Here is a 16,356-nt window from a genome sequence, read left to right as displayed (position 1 = left end):
AAAGATAACCATGGAACCGAACCCTATTTACCGAGCACTATTTGGACGAACACTATTTACTGAACACTATTAGACGAACGCTACTGAACGGACGTTATTTTCCACACCGAAGCCGAACACTTATTTGAACGGACGCTAAAGATCAAGGCCGAACACTTATTTGAACGGACGCTAAAGATCAAGGCCGAACACTTATTTGGACGGACACTAAAGATCAAGGCCGAGCACTTATTTGGACGGACGCTATGGACCGAACGCTATTTGCCGAACGTATTTTCTGAACACCATTTGGTTGCATCCTATTTGACTGATCACTATTTGGACGAACGCTAGGAATTCATGCCCTATAGGTCGAACGCTAAAAGACAACTCCGTATTGACCGAACACTCTTAGAACGAACGCTGTAATCAAACACTAGGCAGAACGCTCAAAACCGAACGCCAGATCAACCCTATTGGAACGAACGTTCAAACATCAAATCTCACCGAACACTGCCTCTGACGAGCACTTTCTGAGGGCAACCTCATCGAGACCGGGCGTTTCCTACGAACAACCCCTATCTATTAACGATCCTTAACATAGACAAGCATCATCCAAACCGAGCGCTACCTATGAATGATCACTACCTCGGAATAACATCATCAATAAAGATCATTCCCTATAAACGATCGCTATGAAAGAGAACACTATAAGACTGAACGCTAAGGTCGAAGCCCATTTAACCGAACACTATAAGGACGAACGCAAATCTTGAAACCCTTTAATCCTAACACTATAAGGACGAACGTTAAGCTTGATCTGTATTTAACCTAACACTATAAGGACGAACGTTTAGAGTCTTACTTGAACGCCAAGAGCACTCTGCCGAACACCTAAAGTACTGACCGAACGTATTCAACTAATCTTCAGGGTACCAAATTAAGACCGAACACTAGCTACCTAAGAGCAACTATCATTAAGATCAAAAGCTACCTAATAACGCTCGCTACCTGAGAACAAATATCATTAAGACCAAACGCTCACTACTATCCATTGACATTCGCTATCTGAGAACAAGGAATACCCAGGCCGAACGCTCGCTACAACCTATGGGCGTTCGCTATCTGAGGACAATGAACATCTAGACCGAACGCTCAAGTTTGATAGCCGAAAATACCAAGATAAGAACGAACGCTTATTCGTACAAATACACCAAGGCCGAACGTTTACAATCTACACCTCAGAATATCAAATGGGGACCGAACGCTTGCTAAAACGCCAAAACCGAGCGTTCAAGATTTGAACCTAAGAATTCAATTTAAAAACCGAACGTTACAAGCTAAACCTGAGAATACCACTTCGAAACCGAACGCGTACAATTACTAATACAGAATCAATACCTAACACTAAAGATCACTCTTATGAGAGTACGACTTTAAAGACGAACGACTACGGTCACTATTTCACAAGATCAAACGCTCAAGATTGAAACCTAAGTATATCAATTTAACAACGAACGCTCAAAATCAATAATACACCCGGACGAACGCTCTAGATCACCATTAGAAACTACCTAATTAAAACCGAACGCTACAAACAGTAATACATCAAAACCGACCGTTTAAGATCCAAATCTAAGAATTTCTGATTAATACCAAACACTCATAATTGAAACCTAAGAATACTGAACGCTCATGATCACTAATACTCAAGACCGATCGCTTACGATCCAACTTACAAATCTCAGATTAAGGACGAACGACTACAATTATACAGTTTGGACGAACGTCTTATACATGACGAACTTTACTTAAGGACGAACGTGAACGCTCAACACAAAACCGAACGCTCGTATATTTGGGACGAACGCGAACGCTCAATACCAAACCGAACGCTCGTATATTTGGGACGACCACGGACGAGCAATTTGGACGAACGTCCAGCCATCTTCGTCTACCGTCCAGCAGAGTGAGCAGCAACCAGTGGGGGAGATGCTCTCCGTCCAGCAAATCGGCAGAGCACCAGCCATCAAAGAAGTGCAGCAACCCGTCCAGCCATCTTCGTCTACCGTCCAGCAGAGTGAGCAGCAACCGTCATATCCAAGAGGCACACATCAAGCTTTGGAGACCAGCACTTCACAGTCCATGCAGAGAGAGTTTTCCCCCGTTCCCAGCTACCACCACAAAGGTGTCACTCCCCCCGTCTTTTTCCCTTCCCCTCCTTCCACTCCAATAATGCACCCCCAATAATGAGTCACTCCCCCTTCTTTTCTCCCATTCCAATAATTGCATTCAAATAATGCAAGAGGTGGGTGACCACCGTGTCCCCACCACTTCTCCAAAATTACGGTTCTTACAAAAGTTGAGACAAAAAAAATTGTTCAAGAGAAAACACGAAGAATGTGAAAAGATAAAAGTTCCAACATTCAAAATTATTCGCATGTCTCCTAAAAAAATATAAACAAATTCATAGAATGGTTTAGCAAATAAAATTGTTTTTCATTGATCTAAATATTTCTAAGTCACATCAAGTTTTTTTATAAAGTTCTAAATGTACGCGATCTCTTATTAAGGAAACATGTCCATGCAAATTGATTTTTATATTCTCCCAAATCAGCAAAATAAACTTCTTCAAAAATTTACCGATAAATTATATCTCTCTTAAAAAAATTGAGACAAAAGAACATCCCACACATTATTAAAGACCAGAAGAAATATATATATTTTTGTATCTACACATTTAAAAAAGATTTAAATAAGGATAATTTTCTGTAAGAATCTTATGAGCAATTCCGAATAAGAATATACACATATGACTTACCAAACCAACTAACCTCTAATCATGTGTATCCAACCACCTCGAACATACAATCAAAAAATAACACTCCACATGATTAACAATCAACTCTATACGTGCGACCAAACCTTCCCTTCTACACTGGGATTGTTCAAATAATTCCCCTGTTACACGTTCGCTTCTAGGGATTGTGTTTCTCACATTCAACATTTCATCTTTTAGATGTCATTCCACATAATATTATAATATAAAAATTATTGTTTAATACACAATTTAAAACAATACAAATTAATAAAAAATAAAAATGTAAAATTTTCGTGTATCCACATATTTATTGCGCTATTATTAATTGGTAAGAGAAAATAAATATATCAAAATAATATTTATTTGTAGCTTAACTGAATTTTAAATTTGTTTTAAATTTCAGTACTTAAATGATGTTTATTAAAAATTATTTTATTAATTATTCAAAATACCTGTTAATTTTAGTGTTATTTTAATTTTGCCATCAACATAATTTTATTATTATTTTATCATCTCATTTTATTTATTAACGTGCTTTTTTCAATTTTTATTTTCTTAAAATAATTGATTGATAAGTTAAAAAATAATCACGATGACAAATAAAATTACATGCATCTTGTAAGAACCTGTATTTTTAGGAGTGATGGAGACATGGTGGGGACATGGTGGTTACCCACCTTTTTCATTATTGGAAGCAATTATTTGAGGTGCTTTGTTACGGGGGAAGCTTTGCAAAAGGGGAAGGATTCATTTTGGCATGAGAAGGAGAGAGAGAGTGCAGCCAGAGGGAGGGAACCCTTTCTCCCGTTTTCCAGCCGCCCAAAGAGTACCCATGGGAAGCTGTACCAACTTCTGAAGGGCTGAGAGGAGGATCTGGGTTGGGCATTTGGTGAGAGGAGAGTCCTTGCAGCAAGATCTGGGAAAGGAAGTGAAGAATTGTTGAGGTTGCAAGGAGATCAAATTTTACAAGGAAGTCTTCAAGAGGTAAGGGGAGTTTGATTTATTTCCTTGATTTTTGTGTTTGCTGCAAATCTGGGTAGAATTTGGGGAGAAGGGGATGAAGATAGGGGTTTCTGGGTTTTTCTCTGGAATCTGCGCGATTCTGCAGAATTCTGCAGAATGCGCGTACGTCCAATTTTGGTGAGTCAAAATTGGACGTTCGTTCCAACAGTGCTCGACCAAATAGTGGTCGGCCAAATTATAACGTGTAGAACGAGCGTTCGCTCAACTAGTGCTCAGATCGGACAATTTAACCGTTCGGTCTTGCCTCCTCCAGTAACGAGCGTTACGTTCGTTCTGGGCTTGATCTGTGAGCGTTCGGTTTTGTATTCTCGTGTAACGAGCGTCAGCGTTCGTCCTTGAGTTAGTTAAATATCAGACGTTCGTTAATGATATTTTCCAGTGAAATAGAGATGTTAGACGTTCGTACTTAGTTTAGTATTCGCATTGTACAGATTGTGAGCGTTCGTTATCAATTGATATTCTAGGTTTCAACTTGAGCGTCCGTCCCTAAATTGGCATCCACAAGATAATCTTTGGCGTTCGGTATTGAGTATTAGTGATTGCAGTCGTTCGTTCTTAAAAATAGAATTTTAGGTTTGAATCCTGAACGTTCGGTTTTTGGGTGTAAGTGAGCGTTCGGTTTATGGGTGTAAGTGAGCGTTCGGTATATGAGTGTAAGTGAGCGTTCGGTTTATGGGTGTAAGTGAGCGTTCGGTTTATGAGTGTAAGTGAGTGTTCGGTTTATGAGTGTAAGTGAGCGTTCGGTTTATGGGTGTAATTGAGCGTTCGGTTTTGGGTGTAAGTGAGCCTTCGGTTTTTAAGTTGTTTAAGTTTTGAATCTTGAGCGATCGGCCTTGGAATATTAGTGACTATTGAGCGTTCGGTTAAGTTTTAATTTAAGCACCGTTCGGTTAGCTGCTGATTTATGTCGTTCGGTTATGCTTCTTTTAATGTCGTTCGGCCAAGTGACCTAGGGGTTCGACTAAGTATCAAAACGTTCGTCCTTATCGTGTCCGGATTAATGGTGTTTGAATTGAGTGTTCGGTATTGAGATATTAGTGAGTATACGCGTTCGTTCTTAACTTGGAAGTCTTGGTTAACAATCTTGAGCGTTCGGCTTTAAGTGTTCGGTTTGGATCTTAGACGTTCGACCTTGGTTTAATTGTGTTTGTGAGCGTTCGTTCTCGATGATGTTAATCCTCAGGAAGTACTCGTCTGAGGTAAGGTACGACTGGACTTGATCTCGAGCGTTCGTCCTTGGAGCTCGGTTAATAAGGTTTGGTGTTCATCGGCAGCGTTCGGCCTTTGATGATGATTGATTTCAGAACGTTCGTTCAGACAACATCAGAGTGGGAAATAGCGTTCGGCATTAATGCATGTATCTGTGGGAGTATTTTGAAACAATTATTGAGAATTGTTGGTTATTTCCTTGATCCAATATTGGTTTATTTATACATATTATTGAGAATATGTATGAATTCGTGATTGAGCACGTTTATTCTGTTGCAGGTGGTACATACACTATGTTATTTATTTGTAACTTCGTCTGTCTTTTGAGCATTTTTGCTAGTCTCACACGTGAGACTGAGATTCGAGTGTCACCTTCTTCTGCGCGAGGAGGTGAATGTCTCGCTCAATGACTTCGGCTTGTGTTGAGTATAGTGCATCGTTACGCGTAGTATCGATGTTTTTACTCGTTAGTCCTTGAGGAGTAGGGGAGATAGGTCTGAAGTCGCGATGGAAGACGGCTCGGGTCGCTGTTATTGAGAGCAGGTTATGACGACGAATTACAAGTAAACGACATTAGTTTATGAAAAACTAGTTGGCATCGTCATGTGGGTCGATTTATCATGGGAATTGTTATAGTTTATATGTAATGAGTTTATGATGTGATACTTCTGATTATTCATCTTGCACGTTGTGGCTGTGGTTTCCAACCGTGATGATCGTACTGGTACGGGAGAGATGGCAATGCAGATAAAGCTGGTTTTGGAATAATTCTTCGAGAGAGATGGGAAGTATAACTTGTTGGGTCTATAGGTAGTAGCGTGCGTTATTATTAGTGACGTCTGGTCTTGGTATTATTTACTTTCGGGTAGCAGGCGTTATTAGGTAACGGTTGATCTTGATGTTAGTTGTTCTCAGGTAGCTAGTGTCCGGTCGTATTTTGGTACCCTGTGGTTTAGTTTGATTACGTTCGGTCAGTACTGAGGTGTTCAGTAGAGTACTCTAGGCGTTTAACCCAGACTCAAGCGTTCTTTATTCTAGTGTTCTGTCTCGTAGCGATGGTTCTTAGAGAATGATCTTTATTGGTGATGTTGCTCTGAGGTTGCAATCATTTATGGGGAGTGACCGGCCTTGATATTCGTTGAGGTAGCGATCGATTAATAAATAGTGATTAGTCGTGATGATGCATGATTCAGGCAGTGATCATTCATAGGTAGTGCTCGGTTTGGATGACGCTTGTCTCAGATAAGGATTGTTAACAATTAGTGATTTTACGTAGGGAACATCCGGTCTCGATGAGGTTAACCTCAGATGGTGTTAAATCCAGTAAAGTGATCAATTATGTGTTCGTCCGAATGGTACTTAATCTGTGGTGCACGAGGTTTGATCTTTGAGCGATCGTTTGAATAGTGTTCGAAATAATGGTAATTGTTCTAGTAGAGTGCGCTGTCTTAGCGTGAAGTCTAAGTGTTTGATCTTACTTAGCATTCGGTCTCTTAGTGTGCGACCTAATGGTATCCGGTCCAATAGCGTTTAGTGTTTAGTGTCGAGCCTAAGTGATCAATCTTAACGTTCGTGCAATCAGTATTCGATCTGGCGTTCGGTTTCTAGCGTTCGGCCTAGTGTTTGATCTCAGTGTTCATGGTGAGTGTGTTCGGTCATTATGGTTTTTTGAGTTTAGCGTTCGGCTCAATTGTGCATGATCACCTAGCGTTTGTTTAAACGGGATTCAGCCTAATAGTATTCATTAGATAGGGTTCGGCAGATAGCGTCCGTCCAAATAATATCCGGTCCGAAGGTTTGGGGAATAGCTTTGTCCAGTAGCTCATCATTGTATCATCCGTATGAGTGTCTAGTGGAAATTTTGGTATGTTGGTGTATGGGGATGTCTAACCTAAATGATATTTGATGTTTATATCAAAACAATTATGTATATTTTTATAAATATTATTGCATGTTAGCTCACCCTTACTTATTTGTGCATGTATTGGAAAATCTTATTTTTGCGATGATCGTATAACGTTTTTGTTATACGGGAGCAGATGAAGAGATGTCGCGTGATCTGGTGCAAGTGCAAGAAGAGATGGAAGAGTGTATTAGAAGGATTTAATGTTATCTTTACTGTTAAGTCTGAGCTGTAAACTTTTGTATAAATTTGAGCTTGAGGTTCAGGGTGTTACCGTAATTGTATTATTGTATTATTTTAAGTTTTGAATTTTAAAAAGGACAAAATTTTTTTGGGTGTTACACATCTAAGTGGAAATAAAAATATTTTAAACATTTCATAAAATAAAATATTTTAACGAAAATTTAAGTATAAATATCTAAGTTCATAAATCAAGTCAAATTTAATTAAATCTAAATTTCTCATACTAAATATGCAAAGAAAACTTTTCTAGGATCCCATGAAAATGTTTCCACTGATTAAGATACAGTTGAAGTGCGAGGAAAGATTGTACTTTGTATTATTACAATGTAGAAAATCGATTTTCACAACATGAGTAGTGATAATACGTTGACACGTCATATCAATAAAAGACATTCATTCAATAACTATATTTTAATCATATTTATTTAATTTTTTAGTTGAAAGTTTTAATATAGATTATTATATTATTAAATAGATTGTTAAATGAGAGTAAAGTTTTAAAAAAGTGTGAAAAGATTAATTTTGAAAAGAGATTGTACCTAAAAACTACTGTATATACAGTAGCTTAGGTGTGGACTGTGGCTTAGAGGTGAAGTGAGTTTGGTTTTTAGTTGGAAGAAAACGATTGCAGATGCATCTTATTCTGCTCATACGTCAACAATAGGGTTCCATCTTAGTCTTCACAGGGTTACTTCACCAGACTTCAAAGCTGTCAGACCACTCTACTCTACTTAGTTACATCCACTTTATGCGCTTTAAGCCAATGCTAACAAATGTAAAGGCTTTTTTAAAACTCATTTAATTCATTATTACTATTTTACACTGTGTTCGGTTTGGGTGATTCACTGTAGACGAGAATTTGCAAGGATGCATTTACATGGTAAATGGTGTTTGATTGGTGTGATTTGCGACGACAGAAAAACAACAGGTAAAATGAGTGATTTGCAAAAATTGTTACTTTTTCAGCATCTTCCAATTTTGCAAAAGATTTGTTATGATTTGTAATGAAAAGTGGTATATGTCCATGTGCTATTTGTATAAGTTCACGAGCATTAAAAAAAGCATGCATAATATACATACACGTATTAACATATTCGGTTCCATTTTTTTCGTACTCCATTCCAGCAGGTACATTGTGCTATCACGAGTGATATTACTGTGGCTTCCCATGTGAGGAGTTTGGACTGTCCGGAGGCATGCTTTTGCAGTGTCGTTTAGCAGCACAGAGTGTCCTAGCGAGATTCCCTGCTTGAGACAACCATTCACTGCAAAGGAGAGATTCATGTTTGAATTTGAAAAAGAAACTCTGACCATTAACACCATTAATAAGACGTTGTTGGTAGATAAGTTTGGTGTCTGTATTAACTGTGAGGGTGTGCTTACTTAGCGAAGCTTTGCGCGAGTGAGAGTTGTGTGTGTGCTGAAGAGATCTAAGAGTGAGCAGCTGTGGAGAACTTCAGGTGAGGTCATGTTTCTGGCACACATTTATGTGGTTGTTGCAGGTTGAAGACCTCTGGAAGTGGTGAAGACGAAGACAAGGGTGTTTGGAGGAGGAAGAAGGCGGTTCATGATGACCACGACAGCGGATGAAGAAGACGAAGGAGGACGAAGAAGGCGGTTGATAACGATGAGGCAAGCACATGAAGAAGATGAAAGCTTGAAGCAGAAGAGATGTTGATGTATTCGGTTCCATGGTGAAGTGTATCCAAATCCAGGCTTAGGAAGGTTTTGCTTTGTAGGTGTATTCGATTACGTTGTTTCACGTATCCGAATCCATATATCCATGACGGTGGTGTGCGGCTTCGTATCTGGTTGTGCAGATGGCAACTCCATGTTGCTATTCCAATAAGCGGTTCCCCATAGCTGGAGTAGTGGCTCCGTCGTCAAAGCTAAAGGTGCAGAAGCGTGTAACCGGCCGTCCATGGGGTGATGCTGTTATGATGTTGGTGGCGTGGTTGTTGAACGTCTTCATCCGCCATGGAAGCAACGGTGCGTGAAGGTTGAGGACAAGGCCCCAGAGGATGGAGGTGTGTCGTTACGACCAGCATTCGACGGAGAAATGTGGACAAAACGACGACGGAGACCAGGGAGATGTGTGGCATGGAGAAGAGGATGAAGGATCGTGTGGTGGAGGAAATGTGGTGGTCCTGGAATGCAGGGTAAGAGTATGAGGAAGCAATAGTATAGTAAGGTTGATGGGGATGGAGGTGGCATAAGGTGGAGTACGACGGTTGTGTGGAGGGTGAAGGGCAACGTAGAGCAATGTTTTGTGGCGTACGGGTTGGCCGGATATGGCTTCCATTAAACTGTACATGCACGAGGAATCACATAGGGACACAAGTTGTTTTTCGAAATGGATTTTTATGGTAGCAGGCTTAACCATTTGTATGTGTTTGCAGGTTTTTGTAACAATATCTTAGAATTGGGAAGCAACGAAGTATTTGACAGAGGTGAAGTGAGGGATAACTAAGTTGTCCAGGTTAGGGAGATATATTTTGTGCATTTCCTTTTTTTTTTGTATTGTTAAAGACAATGTTGTTCTTTCGGATGTGTAGCTTAGTACTGAACTTCGTCTTATACTGTGATTAGAGGTTCAAAAATCTTGGTGGCTGTATGTTAAAAATTTTTACGCATTAACTGATTGAGCTTGCAAAGTTGTTGTGTTGAGTCATTATGTGGACTTCCTTGAAGTCGCATGTAGGGTGACTTGAAGGTAGATATTTGACAAAGTAATTTATTTTTCTGAACCAATATATGATATAAGATATTGATCTCTTTTTTCAATTGAAATTAGTATCTTATTGGAATCTTACCGTGAGTGTATTTTCAATCTTCCTTCAAATATTGAGTCTGTCGATACCCAATTTCGTTCGGTTAATTAAATAAAATATTTGAGTTAAAAAGAAGTAACAAAATAAAATAAAAAAATAAAAAGCAAAGATAAATTTATTTTTCTTTTAAAAAAAAATAATAAGATTTTTGTTTTCGTTTTCTTTACTTTCTTGATTATTTTTATCCTCTGTCTTTACCCTATTTTCGTTTATTTACCTATTTATTTATTTTCTCTCATGTTTATTTTTATTTTTATTTTTACTTTTATTTTACTTTTATTTTATTTTATTTTATTTTTATTTTATTTTTATTTTATTTTTATTTTATTTTATTTTGTCTTGTTTTATTTCATCTCTTTTTCTGTTTATTTTTATATTTTGTTTCCTTTTTATTTTTTGTTTCTTATATTTTAAATTCAAGAAAGGGATATTTTCTTAATATATGCACTGACGTTCTTTACAAAAAGAAAGAAGAAAAAAAAAACAACAAAAAAAAACAAGGTCAACTAAGCCGCCCCTCCTGCAACACAAAGCATTAGGCAATGCTTACCATCCTGCGCTACACAGATATGCTTAAAATGTACATATGCAGTGGCAGCGTGAAAAGGTCTTTGCTCCTCTTGCTGAAAATTCTTACGTTGGACTACAAGCATACATCAAAGGGGAAGGTTTTTCGAACGAGCTTCTGCCAACTAATGGAGTGAAAACATGAAGAAGAAAAAAAGACAAAGGAAGATCCTAGGTCAGAGGATATGCCAGAGCTCCCAGGAAGCAGTGCAGCAGGAAGGAGCTTGGTGGTTTTTAAAATTGTTTCATCACGGTCAAAAGGGAGGGGAGAGCAGACCTCACGGCCGGAGAAGGAGAGCTTAAAAAAAACCTTTGGTTCTTTCAACTCACTCCACCCCTTGTTGTCATCCAGTAACCATAGTTCACGTTTACTATAACTTTCTTGCACCTGCAAGAACATTGGTAACCAAAAGGAAATTCAATCCAAGAGAGAAAAATAGACTAGAACGAAAGGAAAAGTTTCTTTTCTTCTTGAAGCTGCAAAGGTAAGTCTTCATATCTAAGCTCTTTGGTCTTACTCATATATATGAATGCATGCTCCCCTTATACCTGTATGGATGTGTCTTAAACTCGCTTTTAGTCGCGCAAAGCCAACAAACTCAGTTTCCCCAGGGATAACCAAAGATCAATTCAAGAACTCAACTATGATTAAGAGTTTAGTCTTGTATATTTACTATCTAATTATTAACTACTAATGCAAGGTGGGAAAAGAAATGAAAACAGAACTCTAAACTACCTAAACAGAAACAGAAATTAAACTACTATGAGAATTACATGCAACTAAAATGACCTAAAACTAAAACTGTAAACAAGCAACTCAAATTGGAAATTTAAAAGCTAAACAAAAATCCTAAAAGCCAAAAGAATATGAACAGTAAAGAAAGTAAATGTTGCAAACAGAATTGTAAAATCTACAGTAAAGAAAAGTCAATAAGAAACCTAAAACTAATGATTAAAAGCAAAGAATCAAGTGAATAACTCATGAATCAGAACCAAATCTAATCATTACGAACAGAACACAACCTAAACTACTAATCAAGACAAAGTTGTTGGATAAAAGTCACAAAGCTGAACTAAATTTGCTTGAATTGGCATATCAATTGATTTATTATTATACAGAAAGACATCCTGTTCATAAATTGCCCACCTTAGGGTCTCAAGTTCTAATATAGAACTTAAAATGAATAACAATCAATTGATTTCCCAAAACAAAACAGATTCAATTCAATTTTAATGATTTTTAACCAAATCAGCAAATGAAACACAATTGAACCTATTCCTAACTCACACTAATTAACAGAAACTAAAACAACATGAATGAAAATATTTTTTTTTATTGATTGAACAAGAAACACAAGAACACACAAAAATCAAAACAACAGAATCATATAACACTTTACAAATAGAACATCAAGAAAGAACGTATTATTAACAAGAGCGTACAAGAAAAGGTACCGAACAAACTCGCAATCGAAGCCACCACGGGCTGTCACCACCGCGAGTGTGCATTCCAAAAGCAAGGAGAACGGAAACCTACTCTATAGAAAGCGGAAAAGAACCCTAATCTACAGAGCTTAGAACTGTAAACTGAAAGTGTATAAAGTGTATAACCGTGTCTGTTTACATGGTGAAAGCCCTTTTATATAGGGTCTGAAAAGAATGAAAGAAAAAGCAAAGGAAAAATGAAAGAGGGAACCTTCTCGACGACGCTTCCTTTCTCTAATCGGACGATCCTCCTTTCTCTTGCATCCTTGCATCACTCTGACCGTCGATCCTATCCACGTGGAAGCTCCGGTCAGCTCCCTTTTCTCGCCTGTCATCTTCTCTAGCTCTTCTCTATCTTTCTTTTTTTCTTCTCGCAAAGGAGCCCTAGCTCTCCAGGGTTCTTTTCTTCTTCTCAAATGCACGAAAACTTCTTTCATTTTGCCAAAATGATTTGCAAATCTGAGACCCCTAATGACAGCATCTGAAACGCAACGTTTCATTAAAGGAGAGTTGGCCCAATCCAGTGCTCTACTTTAGAACAACACTGCTTCATTAATCAACGCTACAGCAGCAACAACGTTCCAATTAGTTGGAGTCCAATCCAATTCTAACATAGAAGCCCAATTTAACATGTTGTAGTAGAGGCCCACTTCTTCAATCAACATCAGCGTTCCATACTGATTTCATATTCAACCCAATTTATTAGTGCAGCACAACAGCAGCGTCCAGCGTAGCAACTTCCAGCGTAGCAGCTACATCTCAATTCTTCTTCCAATCAACATCAGCAGCCCAATTTATAAGGGTTCATTCTGCAATATAGAAAAAAAAATGAATTAAGGCCATCAACAATTAAAAAAATATTTCAGCAATTCAAAAATAAAGAAAAAATATTATTATTAAAAGATTTCCTAAAAAATTAAATTCCTAATTATTTAAAAATATAAAAAATACTACTAAAAATCTATTTTTAACTACAATTTTACAAATCTAAAGATTTAAAAGAAAAACCTAAAACTATCCAAATTCTAAGCAATTAAAGAGAAAAACAAGCTAATCAGACTTCTAAATACAAATAAAAGTGCAAAAATGGAGAGTTATCAATGTGAATAAATGATGTTTGATCGATATTTATAGTTGTGGTTGTTTTCTTTGTGCCATCATCTTTTAATCAAAACTTCATTCAAAATGTGATTTCAATGCCCACAAGATTCACCAAGCGTAACTAAGAATAGTTGACACATGAGCGTAAACTGGAAGTTTGAGAAAATAGCCATATACTCACTCAACGGGGACCTCCTCATAAACCGATTCCTCTATTATGTCCATCCACGAGAACAAAAGCCTCCCTCTCGTATACACTAAACACACTTACACACAGGACCCATCATTCGCCTCTCACAAAACTTCTATTCCTCCATTCACTCAATAAAACCACACTCCCCGAAACCAATTTCTCCGTCACGCACATCCTAGAAACCTATACCCTCACCCAATCTTCAACCATCACCCTCTACAACGCCCTTTCATCTATAACAGAAAAAAAAGGGGAAGGCCAGCCACAAGGAGAAGCTCCAAGAGTTTAACTTTAACAATAGTGAACAGAGCTCCATGAGATAAGCAACGCTTTGCACACATCATACACATCATGCTTAGTGAGTAGTTTGTTGTACTTCATACTGCACTTTGCACTACATTTATGCTGGTGTATGATTGTTGTATATCACGGCTTTCTTCCCGTCTCCAACGGAGTTCATCTCTTCAACCTGCACACAAAAACCACAAAAACCATATATAGGAATGAAAACATCACTTTCCCCTTTATTTCTTCCATAACAGAACATGCTCAAAAAAGAACAAAACGCACCAAAACAAAGTGTCAAATAACCCTGCTCTTCATCAAATTTCGAGTTCATTCTTCACCTGCAACCAACAGCCAAAACCAGATTCAATACCTTAGTGCTTGTGTCAATTTCGTAAGTTATAGAAGAATACAAGGGAGGTTATCTTCATCAAATTACACCCATAATCCAGTTTCCCTAACCCACAATTCCTCTCATCCGTAAAACCCATTCCTTCATCACAACCACCTCTGGACCCATCATTATATTGTGAACCCTAGACTAAGATAACAGTGTGAGGAGAAGAAGAGAATCTCTGTGCATTTCGCGAGGGTTGGAACCGCCGTGAAAGACGTTGTTCTTTCCTGCGTAAGCTCGCGGTGACTGGCTTTGTAAGGAGCAACGGCGACGTCCAACCTCGTTGGTGATGGCAGCCTCGAATTCGAAGAAGAGGGAAAGGTTTTCTCTGCTTGCGAGCGAAGAAGGAAAGAGGACGTTGACGTGGTGAGCGGAGGCAACCCTGGCGACGACCGGTGACGCTAGTGGAGCCCTGGCTGGCGCGGTGGCCGAGCTCGCCCAAGAGGCGATTCACGAAGGAGAGAACTATCTCTCTCACGTGCGAGGAAAAGAGGAAAAGGGGAGCCTGATTCCGTGGCCGGCGATGATCTCGACGGTGAGCGGCGGTGCTTGCGACGTCTTGGGCCGCGACTTGCGACGACCGGCTTGGTGGAGGTGGCAGCGCGCGCGTGCAGGGCCAACCCCTCCCTAGGTTGCCTCGTTCAGAAGAGAGACTCTAGGTCTTTACGCTGAGTTGAAATGTTGGAATGAAGTGGAGCTGGTATGAACCCTAACGCTGCGTTCGGATGAGGTGATTTACTGTAGAGGAGGATATGCGAGGATGGATTTCCGTGATAAACCGTGTTCGATTAGCGTGATTTGATACGACGGAAATGTAGGTAAATGCAGTGATTTGGGATGATTTTCACTTTTTCAGCATCTCGCAGATGAGCAAAGATTTGTTTGTGCTGATTTATGGTGAAAACTCGTATCTGCCCTGTGCTTTTACATAATTTAAAAAAGCGTGCATGGATACGTACACATATCAGGTTTCATTTTTTTACTCCTTTCAACACTGTGCCATCACAAGGGATAATACTGTGGCTTGGTATTTGAGGAGGTTCGACTCTGTGGAGGCACGCTTTTGCAGCATTGGATAGCAGCAAGATTCCCTGGTTGAGAGAACAATTCACTGCAAAGGAGAGATTCTTGTTTGAAATTCAAAAAGTTAGTCTGACCAGTAACACCATTTATAAGAGGGCGTTGGTAGATAAGTTATTAATTGTGAGAGTGTCTATACTTAGCCCAGCTTTTGCGGCAGTGAGAGATCTTTGTGTGTTGTTTGTGTGCTGAGAGTGTTTATCCGAGAGTGAGGTCCAGCAGGTGTGGAGAAGTTCAGGTGAGGAAATTTTTGCTACACATTAACGTGGTTGTTGCAGGTTGAAGACCTCTGGAAGAGATGAAGACGAAGATGGGGGTGTGCGGAGGAGGAAGAAGGCCGTTGATGACAACCGACGCAAGGGATGAAGAACACGACGTCGGAGGATATTGCCGGTTGATGATGAAGACAACAGCGGATGAAGAAGAAATGTGTGTGTATCCGGATCTCATGTTTGTGTATCCGGATCGAGCCATACTCAGTTTCTGCTCTTTAGGTGTATCTGGTTACGTATTTATTGTATCTGGATCCATTAATAAGTGAGGGTGGTGTTCGGCTTGGTTGCTGGTTGTTTCGATGGCAGGTGTGTGTTCCGATTCCATACACAGGTTCCCCATAGCTGGACAGTGGCTCCATGGCCATAGCTGAAGGTGCATAACCCTTTAACCGAACCTCCATGGTGTGATGCTATTGTGATGTTGGTGGTGCGTGTGTCATCAACTGTTTCGTCCTCCATGGAAGCATTGGACGTGAAGGTTGAGGACAGGGGCGTAGACGATGCAGGTGTGTTATTACCACCACCATTGGACGGAGACATGTGGAGAAAACCACGACGAGGGAGACCAGTCAGACGTGTGGCATGGACAACAGTATGAAGGGTCGAGTGGTTGAGGAAATATGTTGGTTGAGGGGGATGGATGGAGGTTGCATTAGGTGGAGAAGGAGGGTTGTGTTTTGGGTGAAGGGCAATGTCGACAGCAGTGTAGTCCGCCGTATAGATTGGGCGCATATTACTTTCCATTAAAGTGTACATGCAGGAGGAATGACACAGGGAGAGAAGTTGTTTTTGGAAATGGAATTTACTGGCAGGAGGCTTAACCATTGCTATATTTTTGCAGGTTTTGGTTACAATATCAAATATTTGGGAAGCAACCGAGCTGAGTATTTGACGGAGGTGCCGTGAGGGATTAGTAAGGTGTCCAGGTTAGCCATCTATATTGTGTGCAATTGTTTTGATTTTT

The 16,356-nt window shown here is 39.3% G+C and overlaps 1 long non-coding RNA gene across 3 annotated transcripts; it reads right to left on the bottom strand.

Moving 5' to 3' along the window:
- Positions 1–10,365: 10,365 nt before the first annotated feature.
- LOC108319846 (uncharacterized) lies at positions 10,366–15,042 on the bottom strand. Of its 3 annotated transcripts, none has more exons than XR_008245545.1 (4): positions 13,344–15,042; positions 12,712–12,870; positions 12,273–12,623; positions 10,366–10,964 (listed from the first exon to the last, which is right to left on the bottom strand). It is a non-coding gene; the product is annotated as an uncharacterized LOC108319846 (long non-coding RNA). The 3 variants fall into 3 exon arrangements; XR_008245546.1 differs by having other exon boundaries at positions 12,273–12,870; positions 13,344–13,824; positions 13,926–15,042; XR_001831324.2 differs by having other exon boundaries at positions 12,273–12,870.
- Positions 15,043–16,356: the final 1,314 nt, after the last annotated feature.

The sequence above is a fragment of the Vigna angularis genome, chromosome 10 (assembly GCF_016808095.1).
Source record: "Vigna angularis cultivar LongXiaoDou No.4 chromosome 10, ASM1680809v1, whole genome shotgun sequence".
NCBI lineage: Eukaryota > Viridiplantae > Streptophyta > Magnoliopsida > Fabales > Fabaceae > Vigna > Vigna angularis.
The sequence above is the reverse complement of the archived record's forward strand: the minus strand, read 5'-3'. Positions and strand labels throughout refer to the sequence as shown.